At 46.0% G+C, this 14,998-nt stretch overlaps 1 long non-coding RNA gene across 1 annotated transcript; it reads right to left on the bottom strand.

Annotated features, from left to right (window-relative positions):
- Positions 1-5,420: 5,420 nt before the first annotated feature.
- On the bottom strand, positions 5,421-10,566 carry LOC127692869 (uncharacterized). Its single transcript, XR_007979525.1, has 3 exons — positions 10,487-10,566; positions 6,863-7,072; positions 5,421-5,570 (listed from the first exon to the last, which is right to left on the bottom strand). It is a non-coding gene; the product is annotated as an uncharacterized LOC127692869 (long non-coding RNA).
- Between the last annotated feature and the right edge of the window lie 4,432 nt (positions 10,567-14,998).

Raw genomic sequence — 14,998 nt, 5'->3', positions numbered from 1 at the left:
ATGATAGAGGTGACTCTCAACGACGTTGACATGGCGTTTCTTTGTTGGTCCAATCTATCTGGGCTAGCCTTAGCCCTCTGGTGTAAAGTGCCACTAAGGAACTTGTGCTTGCACCCTAGGTTACTCTTATGGATGTAACCATATCAAATTGGATCCCCCATATCCCTGTAGAAGGCATGGGGTGTCAGCACATAACTGTAACTCCAGCACTGGGGGTTGCAGGGAGCAAAGACAGGAACATCTCTGGAATCTGCTAAGCAGCCTGTCCAACCGTAAAAGGTGACCCTGTATAAGCAATAAGGTAGAGATGACGTGAAGATGTTAGTGCCTCCCTGGCATGCACAAAACCAAGATCAATAACTGTCCAATTATTATACAAATAGAGCCAGGAACCAGGTTCTGTTTCAGCTCTTTAGAGATTTTAAATTCATAAATGTATTCAAAATAGGCCAAAAGCATCACCACTCATAGACATGTCGACATAGAGCAGCCGTTCTCAGTGTGTGGGTCTCGACCCCTTGAGGTCAATGACCCTTTTATAGGGGTCATATGTCAGATATCCTGCATACATTACAATTCGTAGTAGCAAAATTACTTATGAAGTAGCAATAAATATAACTTTGGTCGGGGGTCACCACAACATGAGAAACTGTATTAAAGGGTCACAGTATTAGGAAGGCTGAGAAACACTGGCATTGAGTTACAGTTTGGCCAGTTACAGAACTAATAGTTGATTGGATGTGTGTGTATGTCAGGGAGGTATGCCTGAGTTCAAATGTAGAGGCAAGAAGCTAATCTGGGGTGTCTTTTTCTATCACTACTTTTTTTTTAATAGTCTCATGTATCCCAGGCTGTCCTTGAACTTCTGATCCTTTTGCATTTCCCAAGTGCTTGTATTACAAGCGTGTGCTACTACTAATGGGTTTATGTTGCTCTGGAGATTGATCTTGCCGTTGTGCATGCCAGGCAGGCACTAACCAACATCCCCAGCCCTTCTCTACCTTATGTTTTGAGCAGGGGCTCTTATTGAATCTCACCTTTTACGGTTAGATGGTTAGAGAGGCTGGATAGCAGATGCCAGAGATCCTCCTGCCTCTGCTCCCCCCACTCCCCAGTGCAGGGGTTAGTTAGGTGCTGCTGCCCCATGCTCTTTACAGGGCTATCAGGGATCTGAACTTGAGTCCTCATGCTTCAATGCAAGCACTCTATCTGCTGAGTCATCTTCTATCCCAAGGAGAGAGGGCTTAAAGACCAAGGGGCAAAGAATGACAAATCTCTGGATCAGTTCCCCACATTAAGGGTCCTACCGTTTATTTAAATGTCCTTCTCTCTTAGTTGTGGTGTCTGACAGCACAACTCAGCAATTTTTTTTCTTTCTGACATGGTCTTGTTAGGTAACCCAGGTTGGCCTGGTCTACTGGCTGGTTTTCTCTGTCAACTTGACAGAAGCTAGAGTCATCGGAGAAAAAGGAGTTTCAGTTGAGGAAATGCTTCCCTGAAATCCAGCTGTAAAGGATTTTCTGTTAGTGATCAGTGGGTTGGGCAGGGTTCCCTGGGCAGGCTTCTGTAATTAAGGCACCTGAAAGTTGTGTTTCTGCCTCTGCCTTCTGACCATTGGCATTACAGGTGTGCTCCTCTACACCTGGATTTCAGCAAGTACTAATTGAGAAAATCAGTTATAAATATACCACATAGGGTACAAAAAAAATTAGACACTGTAGCTCATACCTATAATCACAGCATTTGAAACAGTAATGCAAGAAAATTATCATAAATTTGAGTCCTGAATTAACAACCTGAATAACTGAGTTCCAGGCCACACTGGGCTACAAAACAAGATCCTTTTTTGTTGTTGTTGTTGTTGCTGTTTGTTTGTTTTTGTTTTTTGAGACAGGGCTTCTCTGTGTAGCCCTGGCTGTCCTGGAACTCACTCTGTAGACCAGGCTGGCCTCAAACTCAGAAATCTGCCTACCTCTGCCTCAAAACAAGGTCCTATATTAATGAATGAGAGAGATTCAAAACAACCAAGCGTGGTGGCATGTGTCTGTAATCCCAGTTATCCTGAAAAACTTCTAGTACAGAGCCAACCTGGTCTACACCACAAGACCTTGTATTGAAGAAGAAGGGAAAAGAAGAAGAGAAACACCCTGCTCCATCCTTCTGGTTTCTGTGTATAAATAGTAGGGATAATAGTACCATCATTTGTGTGGTGGGTATTACAGGAGACCCCATATTTTTTTTTTTTATTTTGAGGACACATATGCCCTGGGAGAACCTGACTATTAGGCCCATAGCAAGGAGCCAATAGATGGCCAGAGAGGAATTGAGGCAAGCATATGTGAGAAAAGGTCTTTTTTTCTTTCAGACAGTGTCTTACTCTAAACTCTAGGCTGGTCTACAACTGACTGTGTAGCCTGGTGTGGCCTTGAACTTGGGGTGATCCTCCTGCCACAGGCTCCCTAGTGCATTGACTACAGGGGTGAACACCAGGCCTGACTTAAATAAGGAAGAAATCGTGAATGAAGGGCCACTTTCTGAACAAGGGAACAAAGATATGGATGAATTTCTTGTAGCAGTATACATAGAGAGCCACATGTAAACTGTGGAATGCAAGAGTTACTGTCAGCTGGTTCAGGTGCCCAGCTAGTGAGTGGGTGTGAAGACAGCCCTGTGTGCTGGTATCTTGGGAGAACAGACTGTCCTTGAAAGGGAAGGAAGTCCAGATAGGTAGGTGGGGGAAGTGAGATGCTCTCTTAAACTCCAAAGAACTGACTAGTGCCAGTGTTACATGCCTTTAATCCTAGCACTCTGGGACAACCTGGTGTACAGAGTGAGTTCCAGGACAGCCAGGGGAACATGGACCCGGTCTCAAAAACCAGCAGCTTGCCAAGTAAGCATCAGAGAAAGGCAGTCGGCTTCAGAATTGACTGCTCAGAAAACTATGGGCTGGAGAGACGACTCAGCGGTTACGCCTGCCCTTCTATAGGTCCTGAGTTCAAATCCCAGCAACCAGGTGCCTCACAACCATCCAGAATGGGATCTGATGCCCTCTACCGGTGTGTCTGAAGACAGCAACAGTGTACTCATACATATAAATAAATCTTTAAAAAAAGAAAGAAAAAATATAATGCTTCCATGGGGACATCTTTATAAGAACCATTATGGCATATAATGAGTAGGCCATTATGAAGTTCTGTCCCATTTACACACATAGTCTTGAGCCTCAGTGATTTCTATTAAATGAAGGTGATAATTACTATTTGTTTTTCTGTGAGTATGTCTAAGTACTAACAGTAAGGTAAGTCAGATCCACATCCTCTGGGGTCTTAAATGTCCAGGTTGAGGATCTGGAAAGAAAACCAGTAGAAGGCTACATAAATGCCTCAACCTGGAGGAAGACATTGTCTCTCCTCCCAACCTGTAATCAGGAGTATAAGACCCAACGTGGTAGAATAGGTTGACACGGGTAGTTTATTTTCTTTCTTTCTTTCTTTCTTTCTTCCTTCCTTTCTTTCTTTCTTTCTTTCTTTCTTTCTTTCTTTTTTTTTTTTTTTGGATTTGTTTTTTTTCGAGACAGGGTTTCTCTGTGTAGCCCTGGCTGTCCTGGAACTCACTTTGTAGACCAGGCTAGCCTCGAACTCAGAAATCCTCCTGCCTCTGCCTCCCAGAGTGCTGGGATTACAGTCATGCACCACCACTGCCCGGCTGGTAGTTTGTTTTCAAATAAATACAGAAAGAACTAGGCACAGTGACACCTGCAATCCAAACTTCAGAAAGGGAGGAGAAAAAAAGAGTTACAAAATGCACAGTAAACTAAGTCCCCTCTCCACTCCCTTGTAGACCCTGGGTTCTAGTGCAGTGGCAGAAGAGTCCATCAGTTCATTTACAATTAGCCATATTTTTGTGTTTTTTTTTAAGATTTATTTATTGTTTCTATGTTAAGTACACTGTAGCTGTCTTCAGACATACCAGAAGAGGGTGCCAGATCTCATTACGCATGGTTGTAAACAACCATGTGGTTGCTGGGGTTTGAACTCAGGACCTTCAGAACTGCAAGTGCTCTTAACCACCGAGCCATCCCTCCAGCCCATTTTTGTGTTTTTTACAAATGTCTTTATACACTGTTCTGGACTCTCTTGTTTTTTTATTAACTATATCTCATAACCCCACCCACATCAGCTGCTGTATTCTTAGTGTTACAGGATGTCCTCTACGTGGAAGGGTCACTGACTTAACCAGCTGCTGGTGCTAGACATGGCAGGGAAAGCTGTGTTTAACTGTTATTACAGTCTAGCAAATAACCCTTTTATATGCTTTTATTTCACACACATACAAGTCCACATCTTACCTGGAGAATACTTACTAGAGCCGCTGGAAAAGGGTGCAGCCTTTAACGTTCTGACAGGCTCCAAGCTTTGGCAGAGAAGGATCTGAGTAGGAGGGGAGAGATATGAGTGTCCCCTAAACAGTAGGGACTGGCACTAACTCTGGGGAGTTTGGCTAGGTTCTAGCACCAGGTCAGAAGCTCCAAAGGCACTTACCCTGAACCGCTAGCCACTGTCGGCTCCAAACATGCATAAACCTGGGCCAGCTCTGCCCACTCCCTGCTGACATGCACTGGACTGCTGTCCACTGTACCCACTCAGGAACCTAGCAGCCCACTGGAGAAAATCTGAAGGATTTGAGAAAGACTCCAAGATTCCCAGATAGAGGCCTCTAGGAATGGACTGTCTCAGGCTCCAGCTAAATAGGAAAGTCACATCAAATGTTTAAAAACAAGGCTCACACAGGATCTGTTTTCGTGAGTGACAGGATCAGAGCAAGCAGCTGCTGCCCTCTCTCTCCCCCTAGGCTCTTCCCAGGAAAGCAGAGCCACCACAAAGACCTGCCTCAGAGGGTCTCAGGAGATAGGGCTTTGACCTGTCTTCTACGTGCCAGGTCTCCATCTGGCCAAGCCTGGAGAACACCTAGCTATGGAAGGCTGCAGAGAGTTCCCAATCACACCCAAGCAATCTTGAGTATCTGCAGTGATTTAAAAAAAATTATTGCCTGGGGCTGGAGATACTCAGTAGTTAAAAGCACTGGCTGCTCTTCCTGAGGACCCAGGTTCAATTCCTAGAGACCACATGACAGCCCAAAACTGTGTATAACCAAATCCCCAGTTCCAGGGGATCTGACACCCTCACATAAACATTCATGCAGGCAAAACACCAATGCACATGAAATAAAAAAGAAATTATTTTAAAAATTATTGTCAGTGGGCCATGCTTTTAATCCCTTAATCTCAACACTTGGGAAGCAGAGACAGGTAGATCTCTGAGGCCAGCCTGATCTACTAAGGGAGTTCAAAATAGCCAAGGCTTTCTCATAGAGAAACCCTGCCCTCCCCCCGAAAAAAGCCTATATATACATACATTTTTTTTCCAGGAGTTGGAAGTTCAGTTGTCATCAGCTCAACTTGTGTCCTGAGAACTGAACTCAGGTCCTCTAGAAGAGCATGAAGCACCAAGCCATCTCTCCAACTTTATGCACAGTTTTTAAGAGGTGCTGTCAATCAAACTCCGGGATTCCTGCAAGTTAGGCAAGCACTCTACCAACCGAGCCACATCTCTAGCCCCACCCCTTTTAAAGATGTCTAACTGTAGTCCAGGTTGTCCTGGAACTCACTCATTAGCCCAGGCTAAACCCAAATCCATGGCAATCCTGCCTGGGCCTTCCGAGAACCAGAATTACTAACATGGGCCACCAGACTCCACAAGCCATGCTTGCTTTGTGGGAGGTAGCCTGTTAATGCTTTTAGGCCCAGTGTCAGGGTCAAATGCCCTCCACCCCCATCCTGAATCTCCCAGAGGCAGCCAAAGAGTCTTCATCTGCTAATGGGGCAAATTCCCTGGCCTCCCTAAAGTAGCAGTCCCTACAGCAGCCCAAGCCACTGGCCTGAATGGTCTTCCAAGTCTTCTGACTCTTTTTTATCCCCCCCACCAAGTGGCTATTCCAAGCTTTCTGTCCCCTCAGGGCCACCTACTTCAGCCTACTCTTCAGTTTTCAACCTCATTCTATTTGACAGGGAGAGGCAGAAGTCCCTGAGACACACCCACTTGTGGTTTAAAGCAGCCCCAGACAGCCTTAGTTCCCCATCAAGGCTCTGTACTAGGTTAGCCTTGAACTCAGAGATCTGTTTATCTTTGCCTCCTGGGATTAAAGGCTAGTACTACCAAGCCTGGACCTAAATTTAGCTGGATGAAATCTTGCCCCCAGGTCACCACTCCCTTCATTCAATTTAATATCCTTGAATTCAGCTCCATTTCACTTCCTGGAGTCCCTTTAATACTCAAACTACAATATTTTGTACTCTTCCATTCTCAGCTTGCTATGTTTGTTCAAAATTCTCTTCATCAGACTTAACCAGAGAACAAAGTCTTTGTTGGGCCTTTTTGAGACTTCCTTTGCAGATGCAATTAATATAAATCTCTTTACCTTAGCCCTAGGCAGTCTCTTCAGGCAATGGCAAAAAGCAGCTGTGTTCTTCACCAAAACAGTCTCTCAGCCACAAATTAAAGTTCTTCTCCACTGAAACCTCTTGGTCCATCAGGCCTACACAGTTCAAATGACCCTCAGCACCACTGTCTTCCATATTCCTACTAGGCTGGCCCATTAAGCCCCACTTAAAGCATTTCATGACTTTCCAAATCCAAAGTCCCAAAATCCACATTCTTCCAAACAAAAGCATGATCATGCCTATCACAGCAATACCCCAGTCCCTGGTACCAACTTCTGTCTTAGTTAGGGTTTCACTGCTGTGAACTGACACCATAGCCGATGGACGTTTTATAAAAGACAACATTAATTGGGGCTGGCTTACAGGCTCAGAGGTTCAGTCCGTTGTCATCAAGGTAGAAGCATGGCAGCATCCAGGCAGGCATGGTGCAGAAGGAGCTCAGAGTTCTACACCCTCATCTGAAGACTGCTAGTAGAAGACTGACTTCCAGGCAACTAGGGTGAGGGTCTTAAGCCCATACTCACAGTGACACACCTATTCCAACAAGGCCATGCCTCCGAATAGGGTTACTCCCTGAACAAATCAAATACAAACCATCACACATAGTGATACACACCATAATCTTAGCTATTATAAAGAGGGTCACTTGCATAACCAATCGCTGTTGTTAGACCTTGAAGGGGAGCCATATTTTCATTTTACAAATGAGAACCAGTATTTAAAACTTTTATGTGTGCTGGGATCTAAAGAAATTGCTGAGTGGTTAAGAGCACTTGCTCTTGCAAAAGACCTGGGTTAAGTTCCCAGCACCCACATGGTAGCTCACAGCTGTCTTTAGCTCCAGTTCCAGGGAATCTGATGCCCCTCCCAGCCTCCACAGGCTCCTGCATGTGTATGATGCACACACATACATTCAGGCACACACACACATATACAATTATATAGAAGGCACACAATTAAATAAATCAACATTTTAAAAATGTTTCACATCTGCAAATTGCCTCAGTGTCAACATTTAAATATGGGTAACTTAAATATTGTTTTAGAGATAGCTTATTTGTATTTAATTATACATATATATGCCTAAAATATATTAACTTGTTTTGAAATGGGGATACAAGATGGCTTGTTTCCCAGGTTGGCCACAAATTCAAAAATTCAAATCTTCTTGCCACCTGAGTAGATGGAATTACAGGTGTTTGTTTGAAAGTGCACCAGGCTAGACCTAAAGATTTAGACTGGCCGGACAGTGGTGGCAGATGCCTGTAATCCCAGCACTTGGGAGGCAATGACAGGCAGATTTCTGAGTTCGAGGCCAGCCTGGTCTACAGAGTGAGTTCCAGGACAGCCAGGGCTACACAGAGAAACCCTGTCTTGAAAAAAACAAAACAAAAAAACAAACAAACAAAAAAAAAAGATTTAGACTGGTGGATCACTGTGGTTCAAGGCCAGTTCAGTCTATTTAGGGAACACCAAGCCAACTAGGTCTACCATAATTTGACAGTCTAAAATTAAAACAAATAAATCAGGCAGGCCTCTTTTAGATGTGCTGTTTCTGAGCTATTGTCAACGCTGTATTTCAATCAGATTGGTGCCATAACTTTGTATTTCATGCAGAGAATGTGGGGGGGGGGGAGGGATTGAGGAGGGTGGCGGTGGGGGTGGCAGTGGCGGTGCACGCCTGTAATCCCAGCACTCTGGGAGGCAGAGGCGGATGGATTTCTGAGTTCGAGACCAGCCTGGTCAACAGAGTGAGTTCCAGGACAGTCAGAACTACACAGAGAAACCCTGTCTCAAAAAAAAAACCAACCAAGCAAACAAACAAAAAAACCTTTGTATTTCATTATAATTTATTTGCATGTTTGTGTGTGTGTATGTATATGCCTGTGTGTGTGTGTACATGCCTCTGTGTGTTGCAGGGGGAAGGGTGTGCACCTGCGCATTAGTGCATTCAGGGACTAAAGAGACCCAGGATCCCGTCCTCTGCAGAGCCTTCCACGTCCTTAAGCACAGGGTCCCTCACCAGCCTGGAGCTTCCCAGTCAGGCTAGGCTGGGAAGCCAGCGAGGGAGCGTCAGGCTCGTGTCTTGCCTTCCCCACTTTTTGTGTTTATGACCCTGTTCCACCACACGCAGCATTTTTTGTTTTGTTTTGTTTTGGATTTGGGTTTTTTGAGACAGGGTTTCTCTGTGTAGCCCTGGCTGTCCTGGAACTCACTCCATAGACCAGGCTGGCCTCAGAAATCCGCCTGCCTCTGCCTCCCAGAGTGCTGGGATTAAAGGCGTGCGCCACCACCGCCCGGCCACACTCAGCATTTTTATATTTGTGTCTTAGCCAGTGTTTCATCGTTGCGAACAGACACCATGACCAAGGCAACTCTTGTAAGAGACAGCACTTAAGTGGGGCTTGGCTTACACTTTCAGAGAGTCAGCCCATTATCATCAAGGCAGGAAGCATGGCAGCTCCTGGACAGACACTGTGCCGGAGAAGGACCTGAGAGTTGTACATCTCGACCCAAAGGCAGCCAGGACACAGCCTCTTCCGCCCTGGGTGGAGCTTAAGCGCAGGAGGAGACCTCCAAAGCCCACCCCCACAGTGACGCACTTCCTCCAGCAAAGCCACACTTCCTGACAGCGCCACTCCCAATGGACCAAGCCTATTCAAACTACCGCAGTGTATGTTGGGGATTGAACTCCGGGCCCTCAAGCTTACAAGACAAGTGCTTTCCTGACTGAGCCACCCCATCCACATCTGAAAAGTTAGAATTTTTAATTTTGTTTTTGTTTAAGATAGGGTTTCTCTATGTATCCCTGGCTGACCTAGAACTCACTCTGTGGAGCAGGCTGACCTCGAACTCAGAGATCTGCCTGCCTCTGCCTCCTGAGTACTGGGATTAATGCCATGTGCCACCATTACTTGGCATTAAATTTTTATTTATTATTGTGTGTATGCATGGTATATGTGCATGGTGTGTGTGTGTGAGTGAAGACATGTGCATTAATAACAATGAGGAAGTCATAGGACACTTTTGTGTAGTTAATTCTCTCCTTCCACTTTTACACAGGTCTGGGACTTGAACTCAGGACCCCAGGCTTGGCGGCAAACACCTTTATCCACTAAGCCATCTCCTCATGGGTTGCATTTAAAAAAAAAAAAACAAACTTTCACAGAGTTTCACTATGTAGCCCCGGCTGACCAGGAACTCACTATATGTAGACCAGGCTGACCTCAAACATCCACCTACCTGGGGCCTCCCAAATTCTGGGATTAAAGGTCAGTATCACTACATCTGGTCATGTGACTATGGTTTTGATGTTCCCATTCTTACATTGATCACTAAAGGTGGCTATTGTCTCAGTCTCTCCTGTGTAATTTTCTTCTGCTTTGTAGCGTTTACTGCTCTGTGGGGCAAATGAGACTATGTTACTAGATTTTCCTTGTCAAAATTTAACATTTTTTCATTAAAAAGGAGGAGGAAGGGGGCAACATTGGGTCGTTTGGCACCTTAGGGTCCCTCTTGCTGCCGGCCGGTGCAGTAGCTGCAGCGGGCCAGCAGGTGGCAGCGCAGAGGCACATCTGGGTCTGCAACTGACTCTGGTGCTGCCTCAAAACTCGCGCTGCTGAAGAGGAGCCAAGTTATCTTTGTTTTGTGGTGCCAGGAGCAGATCTCATCCTCACTCAAGATCTGCTGTCCTTGTCACCACCGAGACATCTCTCCTTTGTGTCCCGGTTCCATCTTCCCTAAGACTCCCTGACTACACTGTCTCCAGTACTTCCGCTGTGGAGAAGTCAGAAGCAGAAAGGAACTCCCACAAGCAGAAGACAAAAGCCTACGTACTGAGGAGGAGCAGACCGCACAAGAGAGGAGAGTTCCACTCGGAAAGGAAAGGGACCCTCGTCTATGAGGAAGACAAGATCTAACTTAGCAGAGAGGGGACAGCAGAGCTGGGCAGTCTCTATATAGTTTGGGAATTTGTCGATGACTCACAGTCTATAGTCCAACTCCCCAACAATGGTCAGCAGCAGCTGTGGATGGAAGTCCAAGGATCTAGCAGTTGCTCAGTCCGATGAGGCAAGCAGGCAAGGAAGAGTGAGTCTTCCTTCTTCCAGTGTCCTTATATAGGTCTCCAGCAGAGGGTGTGGCCCAGATTAAAGGCTGTAGGTCTCCAGCAGAGGGTGTGGCCCAGATTAAAGGCGTGCCACTGCACCCTTTAATCCCAGATGATCTTGGACTGGAGATCTCCTTGTCTTAATCTTCTGGAATTCATAGCCATTATGCTTCAAGATCTCCATGCCAAGATCCAGGTCAGAAACTTGTATCTCTGAGCCTCTAGATTAGCATCATAGTTGAGCCTTCCAATTCTAGATTGTAGTTCATTCCAGATATAGTCAAGTTGACGACCAGGAATAGCCACTACACTAATTGTGACAGTTTCCCAGCTGTTTACAGTGGTGGTTTGAATGAGAAATGTTCCCCATAGTCTCAGACTTTGAACACTTGGTCCCTAGTTGGTGACAGTTTGGGGAGGTTTGGGATGTGGGGCCTTGCTGGAGGAAGTATTCATGGGTAAGTGGGTTATGAGCTAGCAGGAATGAGCCAAAGCTTTTGGCACTTAATCACCAAGAATTCACTTAATCACCAAGAATGGCACTTAATCACCAAGAATTCAGCCTTAGAGTTGTTATTTTGGGAACTTGTCCCCCCTCCCCCCCATGAGGGCGCTAGGAACTAAACTTGAGTTCTCCACAAGAACTCACACCAAGACATCTCACCAGCCCCACAGGCTAGTTTTCTTTGGGGGTTTTATTTGTTATTGTTTGCATCAATCTTATTCTGTAGGCCTACACTGTCCCAGAACCAACAGTGATCACTGTGCCTCAGCCTCCCGAGTGCTGAGATTATAGTGTCTTAGTCACTGTTCTGTCTGTCGATGTAGAGAGACACCATGATCATGGCAACTCTTATAAAGGAAAGCATTCACTTTGAGGCTTGCTTACAGTCTTAGAGGCTTGACCATTATCTCATGGTGGGGAGTGTGGGAGCAGGCATAGCTGACATAGTGCTAGAGAAGCAGTTGAGAGCTATATCCTGATCTGAGGCTGAGAGGGAGGGAGAGACAGGCAGGCTGAGACTCACTGGGCCTGGCTGGCTCAGGCTTGAAACCTCAAAGCTCACCCCCAGTGACATACCGATTCCTACAAGACCACACCTCCTAGACCGTTCAAACAGTTCCCCTCGCTGGTGACTGAGCATTCAAATGTATGGGCCCTTGGGGGACATTCACATTCAAACCACAGTACAGGTGAGTCCCCTTTGGGTCACAGATAGAGTTTTCTGAGACCATGCTGACATCTGTGGGCCATATCCCTAAAGAATAATACTCATCGACCCTAACACACACTGACACCTTGCTGTGCCTACCCTATGGGCACCTGTGATGAGAAAGCTGTTTCCACCCCTGTCTGTCAGTAGGCCAGCTACACCTGGATACAAGCCAGCAATGTTTCAAAAGACATGTGTAAATCCATACTGGAATCCTAACAGAGGCCCAGAGGGCAGTGAGACTGCAGTACCAGCCCTACCCAGGGAGGATTAATTATTTAGCTGTGGCAGTTCTGTCAACCTTAGAGATAGACCTTACTAGATGACTTCTCAATTCCTCCAGTCAGTGGTCCCTTTGGGGCTGGAGAGATGGCTCAGTGTTTAAGTGTACTAGCTACTATTCCAGAGGACCTGGGCTCAATTCACCAACCATCAGTAATTCCAGTCCCAAGACCTCTGAGGATACCAGGCATGCCAGGCACACCCAAGATGCCCAGACATATATGCAGACAAAATACCCCATGGCCAGAAATTACAAAATGGTTGGAAGTATAACCAGATTTCATTATGTATGATATAGAGTGTGAAAATCACATGAATAGTGACAAAGACTGTTTCCCACATCCGTGCCATAAAAATCATGACTTGGGGACCAAAATAAGTATTCAGCCGCAGCCTGCAGACTCGACAGCTGAAATCTGACATCCCTTTCTCATGCCTGCATGTGCCAAGTAATGTCAGGCTGTGACTCCCGGTGGCAACATGCCAGGGGGTACTCACCCCTGAATCCTTGGATCAGGAGCAACCTTGAGTGTTTCTGTGTTCCATGAGAGAAACTAGCAGTTCACAGATGTGAGTGCTTCCAAACATAGACAGAAGCTAGGCAAGATGGTTTTTATACTTGGGATTACTGTTCCAGAGACTTCTGTAGATCTGAAAGACTCCAGGGCTGGCATATTTGTCGCTGTGCAGCGCTGCACTGAAGTCTCATGGTTTGCCACTGCAGCTCCTCACTGGCGTAATCCATATTCATTGAGAAGGACGAACTGAACAAAAGCCGTTCATTTTCATAAGGTCTGAGATCAGAGAACCTTTCCTGGAATTCAGTCTTCAGCTCCTTCATTCTGGGAATGTAGTGACTCCGGCCACAGCTTTCGTTTTCAGAGCCTAATTTAACCATGGAGAAATGGGCCAGATAGAGTCCTTGTCAAAGACGAGACAAAGACAGTTTTGCCAGGAATGAGTGAACTGAATCATACATTTGTATAACTATAATGGACACCCTACCAAGGATTTTCGAGTACATTTAAATGGCTTGTGATAGCAACCCAAAAGGCCAATTCTTTGGCCTTAACTTTAATCATGACCCTGATATGGGGCTCCCTGCAGAGGACATGAACAAGTTTTGCGCAATGGTTCAAAATCTACTTCAGTACCCTACCACAACTTGGCTGCCATATCGTTCAGTTATCCTTGAACAAAGCTCTGAACTGTGGTAGAAAGAGGTGGGGTGTGAGCCTGTGTGTGTCTGTGTGTGTGTGTGTCTGTGTGTGTCCAGGCTATGGTGTGGGGTTAGCCAGGGCTATTGGCTATATAGTTAGAGATGACCCTGAATTCCTGATTCTCCTGTCTCCACCTCCATGACGTGATCCAGGTAGGTTTCCAGCACAATGATTCCAGGCCAGTGGTACCACACACAGACTAAGCCCCACCGTTGACTCTAGTACAGTAATAAACTTCTTCCTACCATCCGTGACCAAATTACCATCAAGCTAACACTAATGTTGACCAGTCCACGTTAAGATTTTTAAGACATCCTCAGCCTCAAAGAATAAAACCTCTCCTGATGGCATGCTTGCCATGGATACAACATCCTAAAGTTCCTCAGGAACATCAAGACTTTTAGCAACAAGAGGCCAGGGGGATGGCTCACTGAATAAGACACCAAGTCTGATGACTTGAGTTTGATCCCCAGAACCCTTTGGCCATTTCACTCTTTGAAGCCCCCCTCCTGCTCCTACCATGCAAGTGCTTGCTGACCTCCATTGCTGAACCTGTCAGCTTGCTTGGTCTAACTTCAAAGGCGCCACTTTTCTCGGTTCATTACATTTGGATGCTGGGAAGATGGCCCGGGTGTTAAGAGTGCACACTACTCACCTCTGGGGGCTCACAGCCACTGTAATGCCAGCTCCAAAGGGACCCAGTGCCTCAGGCTTCCATTGACACCCACACACATACACATAATTAAAAATAATAGCAAATAATAGCTTTAGATCATCTCTTTCTCTCCTCCCGCCCCCGTGTGTGTGTGTGTGTGTGTGTGTGTGTGTGTGTGTGTTTGTGTGTTATGAGTATACAGGTGTACTCACTGCAGCACGTGTGTGGAGATCAAAGCAAAAGGTGGCTCTCTCTTTGCACCATGTGAGACCTGACCGGTGGCAGCAATCACCCCCACCCCTCCCCCACCCCCACCCCTCCCCCACCCTACCCCCCACCCCGGCTGCCAGGCTGCCAGACTCGTCAGCCTGAAAGGATTCTTTACACCCACCTCCCTCCTCCTGGCAGCTGCTAAGATTTACATCTTGCCTGCCCTGTCCCTTTACTTTTAAATGCTAGTAAAATGATCCTTGGTTTTTAAAATTATTTTATTAACAAGACTAAGAGCCAACAAAAGAGAGCTCCAAATTCCAGGGCAATGCCACCACATCAGCCTGCTTTTAACATTCATGTGGAATGTTTCACTTGCACTGGAAAATATTAAAAATCGGCGTAAAAATATGACAATTTTTTTGGTGCTTCAGTGTGGCTAAGTATAGCACCTTCTGGTTTTGCAACAACCCAGAAATAGAAATTCCTCACCCTAAAAAGAGCTTGTATCTAGGAACAGCGTTTTAAAATACCAAAGATTACTACCAATTGTTTAAGTGGAATAAAGACTTCATGCTGACACAAAAGCAGCACCCCATACACACACACACACACAGAGCTCAAATACCTCAGCTCTCCAGCCCCAGTGGAGCAGGTGAATGATTCATTACTACACACGGACCACTGGGAACTCAAGTCACAACCAGAAACTCCTGCTGCCTAAGCTGTCCTGCACATTCCTGTCCCCGGTGACTTTGCTCCTGTAACGCCATTGCCTAGACTCTGTGACACGCACACTCTAAAGCCACG

The sequence above is a fragment of the Apodemus sylvaticus genome, chromosome 9 (genome assembly GCF_947179515.1).
Source record: "Apodemus sylvaticus chromosome 9, mApoSyl1.1, whole genome shotgun sequence".
NCBI classification, from domain to species: domain Eukaryota; kingdom Metazoa; phylum Chordata; class Mammalia; order Rodentia; family Muridae; genus Apodemus; species Apodemus sylvaticus.
The sequence above is the reverse complement of the archived record's forward strand: the minus strand, read 5'-3'. Positions and strand labels throughout refer to the sequence as shown.